Consider the following 6,550-nt stretch of genomic DNA (forward strand, 5'->3'; position numbering starts at 1 on the left):
AACCTTGTTTAGAGAGTCAAAATTCTTGGTGGCCTCCTTTTCCACCCTAGAAATTAAAGCATTGTTGTACTAGTTTACAAATTTGGCCAACATTGTCTGTGAGTTCAAGTACTTATCAAACAAAAAATGGATGCTCTCGCTTCTCTGAGTGGATGATATTCCAGCCCAGAAGTCAACCTTCAGATACACTGGAACCTAGCATCTGCGATCATTCCACAGCCCTTGCAACCATTTGTTATCCCAAGACAGTAGCTGTTTACAAAACCAGTCCAATTGTCTTCAAACTCTTTTACAGTCAAACTTTGGTGGATTACTTCACTCATTGTAACATGAATTTCTTCATAGCAACCATATCCTTTCAACTTCTCATGAATCTTCTTCATTATGTGCCACAAGCACCACCTATGCTTAGCATGTGGCAGGACCTTCCTAATAGCAGCTCTTATAGAGGGACATTAGTCAGTAACAATATCTGCTGGCGACCACACAAATGAAGCATCCTCTACGGAGTTAAGTAACCTACATCCAAGAAGTACATATTTTCCATGATGGTTAACTCCGACAAAGGCAGCAAATGGCATGTTGTACTTGTTTGTTAGGTATGTCGTATCAAAGCTGACAACATTCCCAAAGTACTCGTACGAGGAAATGCTCCGAGGATCCGCAAAAAATATTCAAATAATTCGACATTCTTTATCGTAATCAACATCATAGTAAAAACAGTTGTCTCACTCCTTCATCAGTCTGAAATAGTCCTTCACCGCTTTACCATCGCCTCTTTCTCAATCGATCTCCTATCCAAATCGATGAAATTCCTCACATCATTTTTCCTGTAAACTAAGGCTATCAGCCTGCCGGCATGGTTAAGTAGCTTCTGAAATGTTTTACATACTCAAATGTCGGTTTGAGAATCAATTTGGCAAGTTCTTTTAACCTACATAGAAATAACCTTATTTCTCCTCAATGGCTTTGAATTATTGCAGTACAGATCGTGACAGTGTTTGAGTTCAACTACCCTAACAATCCAACTACCGCCGACATCGAAAGAGGCAATCATCTTGGCTTTACACCCTGTAGGTCATTTTGGTTAGGTCTTCCTCATTTCATCAACCTTTGATTTGGTTCTACCCTCCTGGTTGTAGACAAGTATAACATAATATACAACCTCATCGGCATTCTTTTTCGAACTCCTATTCCTCCAGTCAAAGCCAACTCTTCTCGTGTAGTTATTGCAGAATTCGATTACTGCATCTAGATACTCGAATTCTATGCCAACAACGGGAATACCATCACCAATTTCTGATTTCATGATGGCACCTCAATTGATAACACGCTTCCAAAAGTGCCCTGGAAGAAAATCACGAAGGAGCCGACACTGTTAACATCTAACAAAAAATGCCTAAACCAACAACACAAACGGGACCAAACGAAATGCGCAGAATCAAATAAATACACTTGAATACAACTAAAAGAATTTAAGTCGAAAATCAAATGACTACTTTGCAAAACAACCATGTTCTGGTCCAGGTAATAACTAAAAAACTCTGCCCAAACTAACGAATGATTAATAACTGATAAAAATATTTCAAAGCCATTATATTGGTTGCAACTACCCTAAGAAATTTCCATAAGCTACTTCTTAATTAGTTTAATTTAATAGTAAAACTAAAAAAATGAGTTTAATATCTCAACACGGGCCGTGTGACATCACTTTGATCTCTCACACGAGCCATGTCACAGTCATCTCCTGTCGAATCTCTCACACGGAGCATGTAACAACCCTTTAACCTATCACACGGGCCATGTGACAGCCATCTGATCTCTCGCACGATCCTTCTCAAAGTGATACACTTTATCACACAGGTCGTGAGACAGCCATCTGATCTCTCGCACAGGACGTATCAAAGCGAGCCACTTTCTCACACAGATCGTGTGACAACCATCTGACCTCTCGCATAGGCCGTGTCAAAAAGAACCACTTTCTCACACGGCCCATGTGAAAGCCCACGGAACCCCGGGGTGTCTAGTCAAACGGAATTAACATCAAACATGAATTACAAATTAAATGATGAAATCCTAAATCAAACACAAATTAAATAGATGAAAGCCAAAAATTGGCTGGATAAAACTGCCACGTGTTTCCCCTACCAAACTCCGTTAACAATTGAACTGGAAACTCTAAGATCATCAAAATCACAGGTATAATCAAATCTTAAATCTCAAAATTGAGTTCAGCCACGTAAAACAACCAGTTGCATAAAATCGCGGAGGGTTGAAGACTACGTACTTCAAAGACAGTGACGTAATCACCAGGGGAGTCAACTATCACACCCCCGATTTCGTTGTGGCACCGCGATTTTGTAGTGGTGCCGCAATTTTGTTGCGGCATTGAGGAGAATAAACAGTGCATGTAGCTGGAATTTTCATAGAGAAGGAAAAAAGAGAATATATTCTTTGGAGACAAATCAAACAGATTGGGAAGAAACGAGTTTTAGGAAAAACAAGTGGAAAGCCAGGTGAGAGAGATTCGATGTGAGCCGCGCGTGAGAATGAAAAAATAAGGAAAGGATAATTCAGTAAAGCCACTTTCACCATCAACTAAGTATTCGTAATTGGGTTGCCAACTACGTATTTCGTTGATGAAATAGCATGGCTCAATTGAAATTATAGATATTTTGTGATGTGTAAAGGCTTTGGCATGTAATATAACCATTCAATGAAATTACACCTTCATTCTAATTATTCTATTTTAAGAGCTAAAGTTCTCTCTGTTCTTTTCATGCTAATTCTTTACACCATGAGAATGGCAAAGTTGATTAAGACTATAAATGATTCCTTGATGAATTTTTAATAGAAAAATTTAATAATGGTCAAACGTGGAACATAACTTTAATGTATCAAAAATTAAAATCTTGAGTTTTATTTATACTTAGTTTATTAATTGTTAATAAATTCTAAAGGTTTAAGGACGCAAAAAAGTTAGATAATTAAATATTTTTTAAACTAAATTTAATCAACTCATTGTGTATGTGCTATTGTTGTTTCTTCTTTTTCTTCTTCTCCTTCTTCTTTTTCTTCTTTTTTTTCTTTCATTATCGTCGTCATTGTCACCACCACCACCACTTCCTCTTCTTTTCCATCCTCCTCCTTCTTTTATTATTTGATTTTTTTTCTCTTTTTTCTTTTGTTCTCATTTAATTTTTCTCTTCTTTATTTTTCATCCTTCTTCTTCATCATCATCTTAGATAAATATCATACAATTAGTTTAATAATAACAAAAGCACATCATTTAGTTATAAATGACACCAAAATTTTTTATGAATGACATAAAAATTTTTGATAAATGATATAAAAAATTTGTTGAATGGCACAAAAAATCTTTAAAGGGTCATCACAAATTCAAAATTGACTCACTCAACTAATAAAATACATTTAAATGTATTTTAGAATCAAAAGACACATTAAATTATTGCAAATAGCACATAAATGACTAAATCTCTTATATATTAATTTAATACTACACAATCAATTCAGTGCTAATAAAAACAAATTATTTAGTTAAAAATTATACAGAAATTTTCGGTAAATGAAATAAAAAATCTTTAAAAAATCACAAGTACAAAACATAAACTCACTAGACCAACAAAGTATATATTCAAATGTGTTTTGGAATAAAAAAATATATTTATTTGTTACAAATAATACAGAAATGACTAGACCTCTTATATATGAATTCAATGCCACTCAATTAGTTCAATGATAAGAAAAATATATTATTTAATTAAAAATAACACAATTAAAAAATTTTTGTGTCCCTCCTCATCATCATCATCATCATCATCATCATCATCATCATCATCATCATCATCATCATCTTGTATTTTACCCTCTTTTATCATCATCATCATCTTGTATTACCCTATTAACAAGAACATGTGTCATGGTTAAAAAGTGTTAGTGTCAAAATTAAGAAACTTCTTTTTATCACAATTAAAAAATTTTGGTGTTATTTTTTTGATAAATTATATACAATTCAAAAACTCTCCTCCTCTTCTTCATTATCATCATCATCACCCTCTCATAATTCTTCTTATTTCATTATCTTAACAAGAATACAAACAAAAAAGAAGAGAAATAACTCAAATAAAGAAGAAGAAGAAATAAAAAAGGTTACAATAACTACCTAGAAGAGGAGGAGGAGAAGAAATAAAAAAAAACGTAACAGTAATAAAAGAATGATAAGAAAAAAAACAAGAAAATAAAGTATGTGATTCATCTGTGTGTGGATGATTATCGTTAAATTTGTGCTAATTCAATTGAATTTGATGGACAAAATATTTGAATATTTAATGAAACCGTCAAAAATAAAAAATAGTATCTAAATTAATAACTAACTTTACCTAATTTTTTTTAGGGTAAAGTACTAAATTGGCCCCCTAGGTTTGGGCGTAATTCTGTTTTAGTCCTTAAGGTTTAAAGTGTTCTATTTGAATCCAAAAAAGTTTTATTTAGCATTAATTTAGTCCCAGAGTGAGGTCAAAGTTAAATAATTAACGGAATGTCCTACATAACAACAGTACAAGAACAAAATCGATAACCTGGAGACAAGTACAAGCTCTAGAGGCACAAAATCAACCGTGGATGTATCAATACATTTATTTATTATTTTTCTTATAATATAAATAAAATATTTTCTATAGAACTAAAGAGAATGATAAATAAATGTATTGATGCATCAACAGTTGATTTTGTGCCTATAAAGCTTGTACTTGTTCTCCAGATTATCGATTTTGTTCTTGTACTGTTGTTATGTAGGACATTCCGTTAATTATTTAACTTTGATGTCACTGTGGGACTAAATTGATGCTAAATGAAACTTTTTTAGATTCAAATAAGACACTTTAAACCTTAAGGACCAAAGCACTCCCAAACATAGAGGACCAATTTAGTACTTTATCCATTTTTATTCTTAAAACAAACAGTAAAACCATCATATAATTTCCAAATATAAATACAATAAGCCCTGAAATTTTTTTCATAGAAATTTAGGTGTTTGCATAAAAATTTAGTTAGACATCTATTTGATTTTTATTTGTAGTCTAGCTAAATAAATTGTGTGATGCCTAAAAATTCTGTTTTAAGCTAGTATTCGTCTTTTTTTCTTTCAAATTATAAATAAAGAAAAAGAGTAAAGTAACCATTAGGTCTTGGAAGATTTTGACTTCAGACAAATTAATCCCTAAATAAAAAAAAGTATCAATTTGATCCTACAGAATAGTAAATAATAGACACATGATGTTCTTCTATTAATTCATCAACTAAAACATAATGGTGATGTTTATATGTACGATTAATTATTCTGACATGTCTATCTATAAAAGATAGTCATGTAGATAACAACTTTTGAAGCAAAATTTCACTTATTTTGATAAGATTTATGATAAATAGAGAATAGTTGATAAAGGATATATAAAAACTCAAAAAATAATAAATGCTTCACTGTCTAAAACTATATCATTTTTCTGCATATGATAGTAACGAGACATGCACCACTATAAATAACGAAATACATGGACAATTCAGTTTTATTTCGTACTATTTATTAATAGAAGGACATACATGTCTATCGTTTGCTATCTTAGAAAACTTAATTGATACTTTTTTTTTTCTTCAAGAACAAATTAGTCCAAAGCCAACATCTTTGAGGATCTAATTGTCACTTTACTCTAAAAAAAAGATTATAGGACATTGATGCATGTTTTGTCTTATGGTACCTCTTTAATTCCTCGCAACGTGCAAAATTCGCCGAATGAAAATCCTGTGCTGATTAGTGATTATTAGGTCTTTTCCAAACCTCATTTCCAAAGACATTGCATTTGAAAGGTAGAGAGATAGTTACGTTTTTTATCATTTAGTTTAAGGTGAGTTCTCCTGTGTAGATAATAAGATTCCATCTACATGTGTAGATAAGCGCTGGCAATTTCTGAGTGCGACAAGTGCTGATAAGGTTTAGACATTTTCTGCACACTTGCAGGTTGTTGCAAGGTATATACTTGAAAAGTTTACACAGTAATTAATAATTTATCCGCATGATAATTATGCCTTGGTAATATGGGTTTTTTTTGTATTGTTTATTGTTTGAAATGCATAGTATTAAGCCCTTTAAAAAAAAATACGGCCACTAGTACTTTTAATTAAAAATATTAGTTGTATCCTTTTTTCAATGGGCCTAATACTATGCATTTCAAACAATAAACAATACAAAAAAATCCCGTGTTACCAAAGCATAATTATCATCGGATAAATTACTAATTACTGTATAAATCCTTTAAGTATGACCCTGCAACAACCACAACAACTGCAACAACCTGCAAGTGTGCATAAAATGTCTAAACTCTATCAACACTTGTCACATTTAAAAACTGCCAACACTTATCTACATGTGTAGATGAAATCTTAATATCTACACTCGCTTTGATTTAATTTGATACTTTTTTGCGGTTACAACTGATGCCATGAGACCAAAGGAATAACTCACTCCGGCTCAATC

This window comes from Arachis ipaensis, chromosome B10, assembly GCF_000816755.2.
Source record: "Arachis ipaensis cultivar K30076 chromosome B10, Araip1.1, whole genome shotgun sequence".
NCBI classification, from domain to species: domain Eukaryota; kingdom Viridiplantae; phylum Streptophyta; class Magnoliopsida; order Fabales; family Fabaceae; genus Arachis; species Arachis ipaensis.